This window comes from Lichenostomus cassidix, chromosome 5 (genome assembly GCF_008360975.1).
Source record: "Lichenostomus cassidix isolate B80296 chromosome 5, HeHo_3.0, whole genome shotgun sequence".
In the NCBI taxonomy this organism is placed as follows: domain Eukaryota; kingdom Metazoa; phylum Chordata; class Aves; order Passeriformes; family Meliphagidae; genus Lichenostomus; species Lichenostomus cassidix.
Genome location: NC_139486.1, coordinates 40325748 through 40344100, shown reverse-complemented (window position 1 = coordinate 40344100; position 18353 = coordinate 40325748). Strand labels below are relative to the sequence as shown.

At 47.4% G+C, this 18353-nt stretch overlaps 1 protein-coding gene across 5 annotated transcripts in view; it reads left to right on the top strand.

The window, feature by feature from the left end:
* The first annotated feature begins 7080 nt into the window (after window positions 1-7080).
* The window catches only part of CD82 (CD82 molecule), a 38676-nt gene continuing 27403 nt past the window's right edge, over window positions 7081-18353 (top strand). The window contains exons 1-2 of one of the 5 annotated variants that reach the window (XM_085062617.1): window positions 7626-7675; window positions 17744-17816. The gene's annotated coding sequence lies outside the window, so the exon portion shown is untranslated. Of the gene's footprint in view, window positions 7105-7259; window positions 7389-7535; window positions 7676-9579; window positions 9604-17743; window positions 17817-18353 lie in introns of those variants that run through there. The other 4 variants (XM_085062622.1, XM_085062618.1, XM_085062616.1 and 1 more) reach the window with 4 other exon arrangements.

Below are 18353 nucleotides of genomic sequence, written 5' to 3'. Positions count from 1 at the left end.
GGTGATGTTTTGAAATTATCCCTTCAAGAAATACTATTTTATTAATTCAGTGAAGTAACACTTTGTGTTTCTCTTGCATGCCTATGAATTTTCTCTAGCACTTATTAGAGGGTGAGTCAAACCATCCGTAGCTCTCTGTAACAAGAATTAGATTAAATTAGACAATGAAAATATTATTTTCTCAAAGAAAAACAGTAACAAAAAATAAATATTTGAGTTTCCTAAACACATTTAAAACTGATGGGAAGCATACAGCAAAACTATATGGCTGGGAGGGGAGGGAAATGGAGTCTCACATTTTGTGAGTTCTCAGCGTTGCTAATCACAGGGGAGTCATGGAGCACTACTGAAACTCTTTATATGTTTTATATAAAACATATATAAAATGTTTTTTTATATGTGCTTTATATGGTGCAAATAACAAATATTTATCCCCAGGAGAGCACTATTGGAGATCTAGCCCCAGATTTGAGACTAAAGGGAGACACCAAGTGGAAGAAAGACTCATAACTAATTACAAGTTGCCAGCGGCCCTCAAAGATTTAATTCCTGCATGAGGTTTGCTGCAGCTTTATGTGCCAAGGTCCATTTGGGCACTTCACTGCCCATGTGGTCATTGAAACGTGCATCTGTGTGAGAAAAGAGAGTGAGGCAAAGGTGGAAAAGAGATTCTTTCTAGTGCAAGATTTAAAATGGCTTAACATAGCAAGGAGGAACTTGGATGCCTTAATAAATGAAATTGAAGGGAATTAAGACTCTAAATACTTTTGTGGATCTGAGCTTATGTAAGAGGTATTAGTGACATAGGATTGTTTGTTCCGCTTGCCTTGCTCCTTCAGGTAAATCATGCCAGTGTTGCAAACAATTCCCTGAGAAAATACCCAGCCTGCCAGTACCAGCTTCTGAATGCTCTCATTTACTTCAGCAGACCTCAAACTGGGTTCTCCTTCTTTGGGTTTTCTGAAGTGTTTATGTTAACTGGACTGAAAAGGATGACTTCTCACCAGTCTCTGGAGCTGTGGAGTGTGGAAATAATACTGCCTAGGCAACAGGGAACAGCTGGAACTTTCCCTGCACAGTTCCAACACAGATCAACAGGGACCAGCAATGTTTGCTCCTCTCAAACCAAGGTAACAGACAGTTAAAAGAAATGCCAAGATATAGATGAGTGTTTAAAAATGTTTATTCAGCCTTCTATCAGATGACCCTGATAAAGGTCAACATGGGTGCCAGAAATGAATAATGCATGATATCTGCCCAGAAGTGCCTACGTTTTTCTAGTGCCAATTCTCTTCTTCATATTTTGAAAGACAAGGGCAGATGCATTCAACTCTGAATCCAAGTTATGAACTTAGGAGGAAAGCAATCTTATCAGCACTCTGGGTCCTTCTTCCTACCTTGCAGATAAATGCATGTTCTTAGCCAGGAAGCCCAACTTCCAAAATACTTTTACGGAAAGATATTAAGCAAAACAGCTCAAGTCCATTGGAAGGGGAGGAATCTCCTAGTGCTTTAGCATTTTGTAACCTCACAGTGCAAAGCTGCACATAAAATCCAGAGTATAACTTCAGTCTGTAAATATTAGATCAAAAAAAGGTAATAGGTGAAACTATGTACTCCAGAAATCTGCCTTTAGAAACAAGAACCTACTTGGTTCCTGGAAGAACAGTGGATATTCTTGTTGTCCCTGAACAGGAGGTTGGAATTCAAGGTAACCCCAGCGAGCAACCAAGCCCTACGCAGCCCCTTGCTCACTTCCCACCAACAGGATCGGGGAGAGAACTGGAAGGGTAAAAGCTGGAAAACTCACGGTCTGAGATGCAGACAGTTTAATAAAAAGAGGAAACAAAGCCAGGCACACAAACGAATCAAAACAAGGAATTAATTCAGTGCTTCCCATGGAGAAGCAGGTGTTCAGACACCTCCAGGAGAGCAGGGCCCCATCATATACAATGGTTACTTGGGAAGACAAATGCCATCACTGCAGATGTCCCCTCTTCTTTCTTTCTCCCCACAGTTTATATACTGAGCATGATGCCATATGGTTTGGAATATCCCTTTGGTCGCTTGGATCACTGGTCCTGGCTGTGGTTCCTCCCAGCCTCCCAGCTTCCTCACCACCGTGGCAGCATGGAAAGCAGAAAAGCCCTCGGCTCTGTGTGAGCTCTGCTCAGCAATAACAAAAACATCTCTGTATTATCAACCCTGTGCTCAGCACAAATCCAAAACACAGCCCAATACCAGTCACTGTGAAGGAGATTAACTACCCCAGCAAAAATCAGCACGCCTGCAAAAGACACAAACAAAACACCTTGTATGTCCAAGGAAAGAGAGCACAGCTGAAGAAGCAGGATATTGCTGTGTAAGAGGAAGAAAAAAATTTTGGTGTCTTCTACAGAAGCATTAAGGAATACAGTCAAGTTCTTCAGGTTTTCATCCATATCTACAGGTGTTTCAAAGGACTGAGCCTGAATGCTACCTCTTTGAAATGAATTTCTCGTTACCAAAGACAACTGCAAAATGCACAAGAAGGATTGTAAAATTGGATTAAGTCCTAGATCCGGCTAGTTTCACAAAGTCCCACTGTGGATGTTATTAGCCCAGGCATACCCAGGTACTGAGTTCATCAAAACAAACAAGCGATTCTTAGTGAGCGGGATGCATTTCTGAAACCCATCTGGTCATTTTCTCTCTTATCTCCCTCAAATGAGCTAGCCCGTGGCAACAGTCATGGACTCTTCTCAACCTAGAGATACCTGCGACCTGCTCACAGACCTTTAGAGATTTGTTTCTGTGAGGATTTTTTTGTTTGAAGGGAGAAATTTAGGAAAGCACAGGATGGTAAATCATGATGATTTGGTCCAGCAAATTTCCCATCTCAAGGGTCAGAGAGATGTCCAACATGTATAGGGGCACATGCTTCCATACTTGCTAATGCTTAACAGACCAAAAAAATGTAAAGTTCAATAGTCCCAAATCTAGTGCCAAGGAAGACATATCCCTATGTGCTGCATTTCCCAGCACTTATCAAGGGGTGATCAACCTTTTCTCACAAAATACCAAGTTTGGGAGTGCAGTCACCTCTGTAATAGTCAGCTTTGAGGGACCCATACCAGGATACAAAATAACCCAACTACACACAAATCTGCTTCCCAGTTATATGGTGCCTCTGGCAAGACAGTTAACTTTTAGCTTATCCAAGTCCAACTTCTGGAAAACTTCAATTGCCTGCATTTCTCATTTCAGCCAGGGGAGGGCAACTGGTCATCAGGAAAACAAGATCAGTTTATTAAAGCTGCTGTGCACTTCCAAGTCCCAAAATACAGAATATAAAAAATACTTTAAGCCTGAAAACATGCTTTTTGATAAATATGTTTTCCCCTAATACAAGTTATAATAGTCCCCTCTTGCCCTACAAGCTTCAGCAACCACTGCACTTTTATTGCTCTTCATTCTAACCATTATTCTTTCTACATAATTAATCTGATAGTAAATCACAGCTTGGGGCAAATAAAAGAGGATTTCACTTATGTGCCATGAGCACACTTCAAATTAGACTTGACAAAATCTGTAATTTTAAATTGTGCTTTGAATTCTTTCTATTTTATACTGTTCTATCAAACAGACATTAACCATGAACTCTACGTTGTTTGGTCATTTTGTTTTTAACTTGGAGTTTGAACAGAAAGAAAAACCAAACCAACACCAGCAATTCTTTGCTCTGTTTTTGAAGTCTTTTCTCTTTGTCAAAGGAACTTCAAAAGAACATTTGTTTTTAAAGTTACACAGTTTGTAGTGATAATTACAGCACTCATCACTGCATCACCTGGACCACTCAATGTCTTGGACCTATCAGCAGAGAAATCCTTCCTCTCCTAGAGTCACAGTAATGTGTGGCCAATTCAAAGACTTTTTAAGGGAAATAGATATGCAAACATTAGAAATCTACGTGTCTTCCTGTTTCGCTGTTCTCAATGCCAAAGACGAATTTCCTCCCACTGGCATGTGCAACACTGGGCAGCAACCTGTGCCAGCTGAACCTCACACTCTTTATTCTCAGAGATCCTCTGAGAGTAAAGAAAAGAAGTTTGGTCCCTTCCAATCTGCAGCTTGCAGCCAAACAACCCTGAGACCTTCCATTCCAGCTTCAGAGAGACATGAATAGCTGCTTGCACATAAAATGGTGGGAACTTGCATCCCACTGCTCCAGGATGGCCCCTACCCAGCCAGACATGAGTTTACCAACAGAGAATGAGGGGGCTGTAGCTCTCTCCATCATTATCAGCCACCAATAATTAGCCACCCATGCTGTATTTGTGTTTTTCATTGCAAAGCAGTGGGGACTGTGCAGCTACTCACAACCCAGGGCAAGACTGCAAACAGCCACAAAAGCACAGCCAGCCAGCCAGCTCTGTGCAGGGCATTAGTATTCCCCTGTGCCTGAGGAAACAGACCTTGTATACAAATGAATCAGAACCTGTATGAGGCTGCATCGCAGGGACTTGGACTCCTGTGCTGACTTCCCTTGTTTACCCACAGAATAGGCCATGACTTGATTTGGTACAGAGATTAATTCCTCCTAAAAAGAAAGTATTCATTTGACAGGGAATGGTTGTTGCGTTTGAAATGAAGATGGCCCAAGGCAAAAGCAGATTGCTTGGCTCAGTAACCCACTGGCTGGTCTCTGGCTGCCTTTGAAATGGTATTCGGTTTTCGGCCTTACACGCCACATAATGGTGGGTTTCTCCAGCCTGGGTGTTTCCTTACAAGCACTTTTGTCTAATCACTAGCTGAGAATCCTGCCTGATGTGTACATTCTAAAAGATGCTGTTTATTCTTGGGCTTTTAGTCTGCCATCTGTGCACAGCTTAGCTGCAACATCTCAGTAGATCTGTTTCTCCTCTGCTGCCAAGTCCCCTTTGCAAGCCTTCAGAAGAGCATGATTCACGTCAGACTTTCTAATAAAATTCAGGCACTTTGGAAACTCTCTTTTAAAACCTATTCCCTTCTCTCAGCAAATGCAGTGGTATAGACTTAATGCTTTTTCTAGACTCACTAGTTCATATCCAAGTGGCACTCAAGCATAACCAGTTATACATGCAATCACTGATGCATATATACTCCCACACTGCCCTTGCTAACATGTATCCCATTCTCAAAGCCTCTGACACAAATTAATTCAGGCACCAGAGCTGCTGGCACAATCCATTTGCACTGCACCTTGTAATCACTTTTTATTTAAAACCCATTTTCTTTAAGAAACAGCCTTTGCACTAATCCTCAGGGGAAATATTTGGAGCCCAGGCTTCCTTCCTCAAAGTAGGACACTTTTTGTAAGAATCAAAAATGAGCTACATGCTCAGTATCTGTAGGCTTGGATAATCTGTCAGCACACTAATAAGAAGAACACTAAATATAAGCACAGGCAGATGCTATTTCACCTGCCCCACAGAGCCTTGTGTCATAACAGGTAAGCATTCTGGCTTACAGAGTACAGGCATAAGCCTGAGCAGATCTTTGAATTAAAGACAAAGATTATTACACAGAGGTAAACGGTAAAGAAAAAGTACTGTCAGTATTTTGTTTGAGAATAGAAGAGTTTTTAATGAAGGTTAATCCTGCTTGAAAAGAAATGCTGGAGTGCTGCTGATTTCCAGAGAGACATGGTCTCCAAGACTGGTTGTAAATGAGTTTTCAGATATTGCCCCAAATAATTCCCATGCATAATTTGGCCTCGTCTTAGACACTAACAACTGACCTTATGAATTTTTTTTGTATGAGAAAGGAGTCTGAGCAAAATTAGACCGTTTGCAGGCCATGAATAGCCTGGTACTGCTGTGAACAGCTGCAGAAATAGGGGTGGTGAGACCACACCCCCAAAAACCCCTTTGCAGAGCGAGTCATTTCACTTCCACCTTATCATCCCTCTTCTGCCTCAGCACCTGCATTTCAATTCCCTCTCTCCAGCTGAGCCCTCATACCAGCTGATGAGCTTGCAGTTACCTGCTGGTGGCACAGAGGAGGACATGGAGCTCACAGTACCGCATGCAAGGTGTGTGGCACTCAGCAAGTGACATTTGGTCTCCAGGTGCAGCCACCTCCCGTGGCCCCTCCTGTCTCACTCTATCCAACACGCACGAAGAAGGACTTGTTATGCGACCTGTCTTTGCCCATTGCATGGCCACACGCTCATCCTGACAAAAAAGATGTCTGCAGGATAATACACAGGATAGTGGGAAGGCTCCTGAGTGCTACTGCTGAAAAAGAGAAGGATGTGTTTAATCCTGGTACTGGAGGAGATGATTGGGAGCTGCCAGAAAGGTTTGGACTGGATGGGACTCTAAATGCAAGAATCAAGGTCAAGTAAATGCAATTAATAAAGTACAGCCTAGAAAAGGACCTTTTAAAATCTTTTCCTTGAAGCCTGGTAGCGTAGTAAGGAATCAGCCTTCAGACACAGAAAGGTGACCAAGAGGCATCTTGTAAGGAGAGAGCAAGGTGGCCATTGTACACCTGTACTCTCAGTACAAAAGCCAAACTGGTTTTTGCTGCCTCCAGGAATGATGTCTGGGATCTTGTGAGTTTGCTGGTCCTCCTCCTGCCAGCAGAATACATGAAAGTGAGGAATGCTGTTCCTCAGAAGGGTGAGGGACCTCCTGATCTTCCTTCATTTTAGGATTAGCTTCATGGGTTTGGTTTCAGTATCTTTGAAATGAGGATTTACAGAGGATCCCATTGTTGCTACTGTTAGATTGCCTTACCACTTTTATTTTTATTTGCTTTCTGCCAGTGGAGAAGAGGCAGGATCCCATTGGGCTAATTATGCCACGTGCCAAGAACAAAGAGCTGGTGGTTTGAGCTTGCTGCCTGCTGCGCAGAGCGGATACACTGCACAAAACAGAGAAGCCCAGGGAAACAATGCACTGGCACTGGTCAGCAGAGCAAACAGCAGCCACACCATGCGAACCCTCACCGCCCTCACAGTGCTGGAGGCACTGGGGCAACAAGAGCTTAACGGGGTTTGGAGGGGGAGCAATGTGCAGCCCGGCTGATGTTTACAGGATTCACTGGGGCAGCGAAATTGCCCACTGGAAAAATCTTTCGGTGGGTCATCAGACTTGCTTTCACTGGGCAGGGAGCCACAGCGTGCGTCTCGCAAGACCAGACACGCTGCGAGTGGTTGAGGGGTGTTTGTGTGTGTGTGTGTGTGTGCGCTTGTTGCACCTCCTTGGCGGGCCAGACAGAGGGCTCAAGGGAGCAGCCGGGCTCACGGCAAGCGCAGCGAGCAGGGCAAAGGGCCCCAGCGCACTGCCTGGCCACCTGCCCGAGCGGAGCGGGGCGACTTGGCCACAGGTGGAGAGGAGGAGGCAGCGGCCGAGGCCTCGCAGGTGGGCAATGGGAACCGTGCGGCTCGGTTTGAGGAGCGAGCAGCAGGGGCTCGGAGCGGGCAGTGCCGGGCGCTGCGCGGAGCCCCCAGGGCCGCAGGAGCGCACGGCCGCGGGCATGGCGGGCGACGCGCCGGCTCTGCGCAGCGCCCGCCGGGGGCCGGGCAGGGCCGGGGGCGGTGGCCCGCCCCGGGGCCGGCTCAGCGCAGCCGCCGGCTCCGCCCCGGGGGCCACATCGGCGGAGGGGAGCGCTGCGCCGAGCTCAGCAGTGCCCAGCCCGCCAGCAGCAGGTAGGCGCGCCGCGGCCGCCCGTGCCGGAGGGCCGGGGAGCGGGGCGGCACGGGAGGGGAGGCGCGGGCCGGGACTCCCTCCGCCGCGCCCGGACACGCCGCTCCCCTCGACCCGGGGGTCTCGGCGTGGCGGGACGGGGGCCGTGCCCGGCAGAGACTTCCCGGGGGGTTTCTGCGGGGCTGTCTGGTGGCCGGGATGGGAGCTCCACGGCGGTTCGGCAGCAGCAGCCGGGCAGGCAGCGGGGCTGCGTGCGGGGCCGGGGGAGCCTCTCTCTCCCCGCTGCTCGCCGCTCTCAGGCGCGCCCCTGCACACTCGAGTCGGGGCTGAGCTGTGAGACCCCGGTGTGTGACCTGAGAGAGACCTTGGCCAGGTGCAGCGGACCCTGGACAGGAGCGGGTTCTGCGGGCCCGGCGGGTTGCCGCTGTGCGGGCATTTCAGCCGAGTGCCTCTGCTGCCTGCTGATGAGACTGGGCATACAGCTGGCTTCAGTCGGCTCTGTCTTGATTGATTTCCAAGATGTGGATTAGATGCTTCTGTAGCGATCTTACCCTATTACGACTATAGAAATCTGGTGCTGGCCAAGCCTGCCGTGTCCCTTTCCCCCCCTTCCCTTTTAAGATCCCTGCAGGGAGTTCAGAGTAGTGCTTGAAGTTCAACAGCTGGCTGGATAGATGTTGGCTGTGAATTGCCTTTGCAGTGCAACTGCAAACAGATTTGTGGTGACAAATCTGTTGATAAGGGGAATAAGGGGATAGCTAGCGGCTTGTTACAATCCAGGCATGCCGGTTCTGCCTCAGAGCATTAAAGTTCTGCTGTGTGTGCTTTAATGTAAAATGAGGTGTTTGGTACAAGTTAAAAAAAAGCCAAAACCCAGACCCAGCCATCCTGGAATCTAAACGTTGGCTTCAGTAAACTGTAAAGCTAGTTTAGGATAAAGTGTCCCTGTGTCTTAGACGAGCTTAGCATATTGTGTATAAGTTGAGAAGTTGAAACTTTACTAGTGGTACAAGGGAGGGACAGTGTCCTATTGCAGTGCCCTCAGAGTTAGTGGCTGGGGAGAAGAGCTGCTCTTGGAGGTGTTTGAGCTGCTGTTGACAGTAGAGGTTCACAGGCATGTAACCCATCCCACCACTTGTGAGGCCTCTGTGTAGTTAGCTTCTGACAACACCCGTGTGCTTCTGTGAAAGCAATGGTGTACAGCTGGAGAGCTTGACTTGAAATCTGCCATCAGTGATACTTCCTCTCCAATTTTTTTCCGTTTATTTTTTTGGGTGTTTTTTTTGTTTTTTTGTTTTTTTGTTTTTTTGGTTTTTTTACTTTCTCAGACATCTTGGGCTTGAGAAAAATCCCCTTCAAAGCCTGAGATGTGAGCCAAATGCTGTAAAGCTTGCTTGCTGCCTGAGAATTGTCAAACAGAAGCCTGTGGCTTGAATCCTTTTGGTGGACCACAAGGTCAAAGTGTAGAAACACTGCTCTGAAAATCTAGATGGAGCTGTCTAGTGAGAAGAGCAGTCTTGATACTGTGCTGCTGTATGCTGATGTCAAGCATATGATGAGCTGTAAAAATGACTAATTACTCCGCTGCTACTAAATACTTCATGAGCATTAAATGTGAAGAAAGTGTTAATGAGGCAGAAGGGCACTGGGTGGTGCAGTCAGTGACCTGTTCTGCAATATCACTACAAGGGTGGTAGAAGATCTGCCAGTGTTCCATAACAGAACCTCTTGCAACAGTGAGGTGGTTTTTAACATTCACACTTGGTTTTGGTCCTTTGGCTGGAGCAGGGACTCCCACAGCTGCAGCTGTGTTTCTTTAGAAAAAAAAAATTTTTGGATGCTTGCTCATGTTGGGCTGCTCACACAGGTGAAAAGAGTCTTTGCCATCTGCTCTGCAAGCTGATGTGTGGATTTGGAACAGCTCAGAGAAGTCAGTAGCCTCTCCTCACTCCTAACATCGTGTCATTTAACACTCCTTTCATAGAAGGATCTTGCTGCCACAATAGCTTCACTTGGTGTAGCCTCCTTGGACCTGAACCCCTCTTTGTCTTGGTGTCTCCATCCCTGCCGAGGGCTCTGGGACCACTGAGATGGCATTCTCATCCCTGTGCTGCAGGGCTGGGTGAAGTCTTGCAGCATCTGCGTGCAACAGAAATAGAGCAAGACGCAAGCTGAGTGCCTGGAGAAAGCCCTCCCTGTGGGCAATCTCTCTCCTGCTGCATGGAAGCTCCTCCCTTAAGAGGATTTAGCGGCTTTAATGATGTGGCTCATCTGGACTCTCTTCATTACTGTTATTGTCTCTATTTTAGTTCTGGGCTGACGGGCAGGTGTAGTGTGACCTACAACTGTAAGCTGCTGCAGGAAATGCTCTAATGAGGCCTTTCCACAGATCTGTGGAGATTTTCTTGTCCCTGCTACTCAAACCATCCTGCTTCAAGCTCTGTGAAGTGCAAGGGGGGCTGGTTTGTATGAAATTTCTGATGTGACTGTAACCAAGGAAAGGTTTTATCCCTCTTCTGTTACTCCATGTGCTGGTCTCACAGCTGTAAGGGTCCATCCAGGACTGCAGGTGTTCGTCCAGTAGATGTTTAAGTCACAGGGATGCAGGTGGGAGTTTTGCAGACCTATGGTAACCACAGGTCCCAGGGCATTCTTCAGCTGAAGCTGTGGCTCGGGTTCTTCATGCCTGCTGGCATTGTTACAGCAGGAAGCACACAGCACAGGCAAAAGGTGTTGCCACAAAGACCTTTGGGCACTGATCAAAGAGGGTCTGTTACGGGAATGCCAGGGTGATTCTGGGAATGGGATCATGCCCCATGCTATCTGAAGCAGTGATTATTGCCCCACTTTAATGCTGCCGGTGGAATGGCAGTCACTTTCTTCCTGCTCTCGTTTCTGTAGGCTGCTGAGTTGGAGGTGCTAGAGAGGGTGGGTCTGGCAGGGCTCAGGCTCTGGTCGAGTAGCTCGGAAGGGTGGAGGAGGTAGCAATGTTTCCAGTGGGCCTGTGTAAGAAGGGACGATCGAAGCCTCAGTTCTTGCACTTACTCCTCCGTTTCCTCTGTGGAAAAACTTATGTGCACCAAAACGAACTTATTTCTGTCAGGAATTATGGCACTCACCCTACCGTGCCTTAACTTCACCTCTCTAAAACTGGAGCATGACCTCTGTATCCCCTTCTTCTCTATCCGTGCCTTAATTTGTCTCTGAACGTGGATCGTGCCATTCAGAGATCTGGAGTCCTTTTGTGCAGCAAAGGGGCAGCTGGGCTCAGTAGCCTACTCCCCACCCTGCGGTTGTCAGCTTTACTGGGCAAAGAAATAAGGTGTGTGCTTGCACTAATGCATCTGTTGGAGGAATGTGGGATTGGAGCTTTCTAGAGGCTAATGATTAATGACATACGTGTGAAGGGGTGCCTGAGTGAGCCACCTTTCCTTTAGCAACTGTGTAATAAGATGCAATCATTACCTAACCACCTCTGTCTCTTTTTGGCTCTTCTGGATTCTTAGAGGGAATGAAATGGAGGAAAGGCTAAAAATTACAGGCTCTCTTGGCATGGTAAAAGGAATAATACAGGAGGCACAGTCAGTGCCAGCAGTTCCTTGATGGCTGGTTGGCTGTGGCAGAGCCTATTTGCTGAAAGCTGTCTGGGCTATCAGGGCTTGGAAACACTGAAGCAGTTAATGGCTGACTTCAGTCTAGATGGGGTGATAAGTGAAGCAAAGGAACTGCGCAGTGGAGATTGCTTAAATCACTGCTTGTGTGCACTGACAGATTCAGAGCTAGCTAATTTTCTGGAAGAAAGATGAGCCGTTACTTTGGGCTGCTCTGTGAAAGGGACTGCCTGGTAGATCACAGCAGAAAAAGGGAATAAAACAGTAGCCTGTTGGGATGGGAGCAGGGATTGGAGACTGTGGGCTCAGAACCCAAGCATGTGTCCTTCTGAACACCGCAGAGCCAGGGAAGCTGGGTGGTTTGTAGCTCATCCAGAGTAAATACAGGGGAAAAGGAGAAGGAGACTAAGCTGAGGACAAGCTTTGTCCTGTGGGAAGAGGTGTGCGCGCAGGCTGTCTGGCTGACTGCTCTAGTTCTTTGTCTCCTTGATGGAGCTTCAGAACTAGGACACCACCATTTAAAAGCAAGTCAAACCGCACTCCAATGCATGTACTTAATTTCTGCAAGTTGCTGGTGTGTTAAGTGCCCTGTCTGTCTTTAAGGAACTCAAAAGCTGAGTAGGACCAGAGGAAGAGCCTTGCACATAAGCAAAGTACTGGTGGGATTTGTTAAGGGTGCTGCTGATTTTAGTTTCTTTGCAGCACAGCCTTGAGGCAGGTGCATCATGAAAGTGCTTTACCCTTTACTACAAAATTGTTGCTGAGATGTAAGCAGATTTCTGATCTCTTCCAGTATGATCATAATCCCATAGCCATGTGTCCTGGAGAAATGCTGATCTGGAACGACCTGTATACATTAGGATATCCAGCAGCGTGAAGATTTGAAGTTATATAATGGGGAGTTCCCTTTGTTGGCAAAACAAGTCTACTTCAGTCTCTCATATACAGGCAAAGGAACAGATGAGCTGTCAGAGCTGCAGTCATGCACCTTGAGCTGAGCTGATCTTCCCACAGCTGGAGCTGGGAACTGCCCTTGGTCCCTCCTGCTGCCCAGCCATTGCCATGGAGGTAGTTTGGGGAAGGGGAGGGAAAGGAATTACCTTAGAGGGGTTTGCATAGCAGGGACTGAACATGCTGTAAAGTAGCTTTACCTGTTGGGAATGAAGGAGGCTGTGTCCCAGAGTTGTTCCGGAAGAGGGGTTACAGTCACTGGATCCAACCATGTTCTTCTCCACCACCTTGCTCTGGTCACTGCTCTTTGATCCTCTGTGCCCTCTCCAGGATGGGTTCAAGGGGCTACAGAGGAATTTGATGCCCTCAGCTCCTGCCTCTACAGGAGAGGCTTCATGCAGCATCTTGTCTGTCTCTAAAAGCAGCTGCTGCAGGATGCTGATTTTGCTTGAGCTGGTGGACCAGACTGCCGCAGGTTCGAGTGAGCTGCCTTTGGGGTTTTGTGCATTGTGTTGCCATGGGGTCTCGACCTGAGCTGTATTGGTGCAGGGCTCTTGGAACAGCATGCAAGACAGGCATGGAAAGGGCATCTTGGCACTTGCCTAGGACTTCAAGCACAGATACTGTCATCCCATAATATAAGAATATGCAAATCCTAAATGCCTGGAGCCAGTATGTCTCCTGTGATAGATGGTTAGCACTTTTGTTTGGAATCACTTGTGAAGTCTAATTTAACTAGGTTATCTATACTACTGCACAAAATGCCTCAGTGCTCTAGATAGACCTTTCCAGGGAAGTTTCTATACCTTTTGTGGCATTTCAGTTTCTAAATATTCAAGTAATAGAGGAAAAAATATTTGCATTGGGAGTGCCTTATTCCCTTCCTACATGATTTTCTTCTGATTTCTCCTTGGTCCTACAAATGGCTTACTTAACATTACTTAGAATGTGTGTGGAAAGAAATTGAAAAAAAAGCTCTCTATTCAGTGGTGTCAATATCAAGGGATTTTTTGAACTTTGGTCCCCGGAGCTATTGTGCCTGCTTTCAAAAGTCATTATGCAGACTGCTCTACTCCGCTCCTCTCCTCTCTGCTTGTAATCAATTAACTTGTCGAGTACTCTTTGCATAAAAGGGTGCTGTTCTGGCTGGTGTGGTGATAGGACACCATTTCTAGGGCTGCATTGGTTCTGGGGCTTCTTCCACTCAGTGGTGTGGCAAAAAGCATCCTCTTGCCGGCTGTGGAACTGCTCATGTGTCTGTCATGGGTGTCCTCATGTATTGAAGTTGCTGGTGATGAGTCAGTCTTGAGTGGCTTTGCTGGAATGTCCTCAACTTCCCAGTGTGCTTCCTTGTTCTCTTGTGCTCTCACTCCCTTTCTTCTGTGTCCTGGAGCTAGGCTTGCTGTAAAACAGAAGCAGAGCAGGACTTGGATTAAGGAGACAGACTGCTGACCTGCAGGTTAGCAAGGCTGTTTGGCCTTGCGGTTGCCTTGAATTTAGCACTGACCAAGGAGATATGGGAATTATTCTGCAGTATCCATGCTGCATGCTTGAAGATACTGGGGCTTAAAAGGCAGTCAGGAGTTCTAATTATGCTTGCCTCTGAAGTCTTTCAGGGGAGAGGAACTCCAACCAGACAAAACTTCAGCTGCCTAAATGTACTTCCCGACAGTCTAAGAAGCTGCTGGACTCTTCTTTGCATTCAGGTCCCTTTCTAATGCTGGCTTGCAGAGATGCACATGGAATAGCTAAAGAGCACACTGAGTTGTGCAGTAAGTCTGCCTATTCCCGAAGGAAGCTCTTTTAATTAGAGAAGACTTCTGCTCGGCAGCTGCTGTGCAGAACAGCGCTAGACCACAGCTGTGTGGAGAAGCCCTGGTGAGCCGTGTGAAACAAGGTAAAGGCACAGCCCTTCCCTGATTCCCTAGATGTCTGCTGCACTTCTCTGGGGAGACTACATGAGTGTGGGGAGAGACTGCAAGCACGGCAGAAGTTCCTGCAGGCTGGTGGTGTGGGGAGTGGAGCCCTGTGTGATAGATCAGCCTTGCCAGGGAGCCTCAGCCCCTCCGTGGGGCTTGCTGCAGGGATGGCTGCTCCCCATGCACAGAGCTCAGCGGCTCCTTCGCACCAGATCTTCCAAGCGTGAGAGCACCTTGTGCGACTGCAGCTAAAATGGGGGTGGTCCTGGCTGCTCCTGAAGAGTTGGAGGTGATGCCCACAGCTGCTGGTGCTTCTCCTGCCTGATGTGAGAGGACCTGAAATGTCAGAGTTTCCTCTTGCCCTTGCTCCCTGGGGGAGGTGTTGTGACTCACGGCTTCCTGGAATGAACCTAAGGTGACAAAAATGCAGTTGCCAAAACTCCATGGGAATTTTTAAATGTCAAAAACTGCATCAAACTGGCTGCTGCCTTGGCAGAAGAGGCTGTTTCAAAGAAGGGCTATTTTGAGGAATTGCAAGCTGCTTTAATTCCGAGGTCCAAGACCTCAAAGGCTTCTTTGATTTGATGCTGCAGTCCTGCTGGTGGCCTCAGAGCCTGAGTGTTTCTGCATTCATTACTAGTCCATCGTGTTGCAGCTTTGGAGGCTGTTGTGGCAGTGATTTAGACTTGATCCTGTAGTAAAACACTAGGTTCCTGCTTTGTGTAGCTTCAGGCAGTTAGGAAACCTCTTCCTATCCCAGCTGTCAGCTCCCAGCAAGACCCAGTGGTGTGTATACAAGGAGGTGGCCATGCACCCGGTGCTGTCCCACGGGAACCTAACCGGTTGCTCCTGGTCTGCCCAGAAGAGAGACAGCCTTCGCCACAGGGTGTTTGCTGTCAGGAAGAACAGCCTGTGCAGTGGTGTGTGAGTTGAGCCAGGTCAGCAGCTGTGTTACTGTGGTGCTGCCTGATGGTTGTTCCTGTGCCCAGGATCTCAGTGGAGAGCCCTGGTGACCTGCAGTGGTTGCTGGGACCTGCTGGCAGCCTCTCATCAGGCAATGTGGCTTTGCTGGGCTGGGTTTCAAGCTGCTGCACTAGCAAGAGGTGGTTTGATATCCTAGGGGCAGAGGGAACCATGTATCAGAGCCATAACCTGCCCAGGTAGCATGCATGAGACCCTTTGGTGTAGTTCTAGGTGATTGGGAAGTTTGGCTTGATTAAAAATTGTGGAGTTGATGTGAAGTAAAACCAGGTGGGTGGTGGGGGAAAGATAACAATGTGGTGGGGCAGAGGCAAGTAAGAAAAAATTGCATCTGCAGTCCTATTAAAAAGTAGTCTTAGCCTCAATCATGATTTACTAGTTAAAGAAGAAACAGCCTGCTTTTTTTCCCCTCTGAAATGGGAGCATTTATGTCTGCACTGAGGCTATCAGATTATTTGTAAATTAGTTATTCTGGGTTCTTTCATTTTAAAATAGGTACCCCATGAACTACTCTTTTCTATCTTATTCTTCTGCATTCCTCTGTCAAATAGTCTTCTGAAATATTTGTACTCTAAATATAGAAAAGGAGAAGGAGACCTTCTCAGGAAAGTAGAAAAGGCCACCCAGCCTCTCTTGGTTCAGGTTCAGCTGAACCCGTTTTCCAGACCACTGTGCATAGGTCTGCAGACTCCAAGGAGGCCCCTCTTTTTCCCAAAACAGACTCAGCTTTTCAAAGTCTTGCTGTCTATTTTAACTGCCAAATTCCTTGGGAACCTATTCCATATGTCTGTTCTTCTTGGCTTGAAACAATTCTGCCCAGAACCTACACATGTATTGCTTTGAAGGATTGATTGATTATTTTCCTTTTTTTTTGGGATGGTGTTGGAGGAGTGATCTAAACTGCAAGTGGCAGGTAATGTTCTTGTATTGCTCCAGTTAACTCCACTGGGATTACCTGCATGGTAATGTAACAGTTATCAAGGTTGCAAAACACCTCTGTGCATGGCAGCCTGCCTTGGCCTTCAGGGCCACCTTCATAGAAGGGCAACCAAAAGTTTTTGGGTATCTCTTCCAGCTGGCTACATGTTTTCTAGAGGACCCCTCTGTTTTCCAGCCTTGTCCGCTGAGATTTCTTATTGTGGCATTTCACTTCCTGATATGCTTAGACTGGGAACAAAAGCAGCTTCGCTGCAGCTTCTGTAATAGCTCATGCTGTGTTATTCTTGCTCTTCACAGCGCTGCCCTTTACTGCTGTACAATGTAGCTTTCTTTTCCACTTTCTTCCTTCTGTAGGAAGAGCTTGGCATGAGGAGAGTTTTCTGTGAAGGTGAAAGGAAAAAATTACAGACAATGCTGCTGTACATCTTAGAGACTGTACAGCAGCCCCTGTTGGGACTGACTGTTCCAGAGAAAGGTTTGAAATAGCTTCTGAGTTGCATCCTCAGAGTGATCAGGGCACCAAGGGTGCACCAGGGCTGTTGTGGAAAGGTGCTGCCAGTTACAAATGGGAAACTATTTGTATTATTCACCGTGATGTTGGAGAGGGAAAATATGGTCGAGATGAATATTTTTGAATAGCAGGAAATTACTCAGAATATCTATGGTTTAAAGTCCTGTACTTCAGGGCTTTTCTTGCCCTCCTGCCCTCTCTATGTCATTTTGGAAACGGCCTGCTTGAGACAGAATCCCTTCCTCCGGAGCTTTTTATAGTTCCGGCTTTCTCTTTTCATTTGTACCCACTGGTGGTGTCAAGTGGTATCTGTGGCATGAAACTCAGGATGTTGTGAAATGTTCATCCTCAGACTGTCTGTGACAATGCTTCTCTCGTCAGCAGGCAGGCAGACCATGCTCCAGCAGGGCACAAGGTCTTGTGTGACCCCGGGATGGTCTGGTGGGAAGTACAGCTTCCTCTAGGGCAGAGGCTGAGTCTGGCAGTGACCTTTTGTGGCTGTGTCACTGCTGCCACAGCGTGTGTGGTTCTGTACCACTGAGTTTTGGAGACCCCAGGCTCAGCTGGCCCTGTCTGCTTGTAACAAATGGTTTGGCTGACTTGCCTCCCTTCTCCTCCCTGGTATGCAGATATGGGAGTGACCACGAGATGCTTTGGGTGAGAATCTAGCAGGAATTCTGACTTCTGACTCCTGTACTGGCAGCCTGCAGAGGGGGCCTTCAGATTGGAGGCCCATGGTGATGGCAGGGCAGACCTTGCTGAAGAGGGGGTATTGTTACAGCTGCTGATCTGTGCTCTTCTGCTCTAGAATCACCTGTAGCAGTGCCAGCATACCAGCAGGGGCACGGGACTGGGACAGGTAGCTACATATTAGCAAATGGTCTATTTGGCAAAAACAAATGGTAAAGTGGCAGGTTTTGGTACCAAGCCAAAAGATGCATTCCCTTGTGGCCTGAGGCACTTTCCTGTGCCAGCAAGACTTTTCACTTTCCAGTTGTGATGGATTTGCAGTAGTCTTCCAGCTCTGTGTGATCTGTGGGCTAAAGGGTTAAAGCCTTTGCTTCTTGAGATCAGTGCCTTGCTATCAGCAAAGGATCTGATACAAAGCATGTGATATGATTAAAGCAGACTAGTAGCCTGTCTCTTCTGTTGTTCAAGGAAAATTACTTAATTCTGCAGCTTCACAGTCATTTGGAATAACAAGCGAGAGGCCTCTTCTGTTTGCTTTGTGGTGAGTTTTGGGTTTGTTTGGTGGTTTATTTTTTCTTTTCTGCCACTTGAGATCATGTGGATGTACTCTTGGGGAGGAGGTCCTGGGGAGAATCCTGGTGCCCAAAGACACTTCCATTCTCCAGTGGGCTGGTCTGTCAGCTGCGGGGGACTTCATTGCTCTGGTGAGTCAGCTAACTTGGCAAGGTGTCCAAGCTCCTCCAGGGGGTTAATCTCAGAAGGACAATGGAGTGCTCATTGCCCTATGCCCTTCTGAATAGGCAACCTCTACTGCTTTGACTTCTAGAAGTGTCTGCCTTCAGCTACGAAATGAACTCCAGGAGAACCTGCAATTACTGGGAATGGTGCTGGGTAAGCTCAGCTTCCTTCCCTTGCTGGGTGTCAGTGCCCAGCCCCATACACCTGTCTGTGGAGGCATGTGATCTGAGGACTCAGTAAGAGAGGGGAGGTGGAGAGAGATGTTGTTTAAGTGCTGTGCAACTTGCCAGCTGAGGAAAACTTCCTGCCCTTGAAGTAAAACTACTCTCTCTGCTAATTC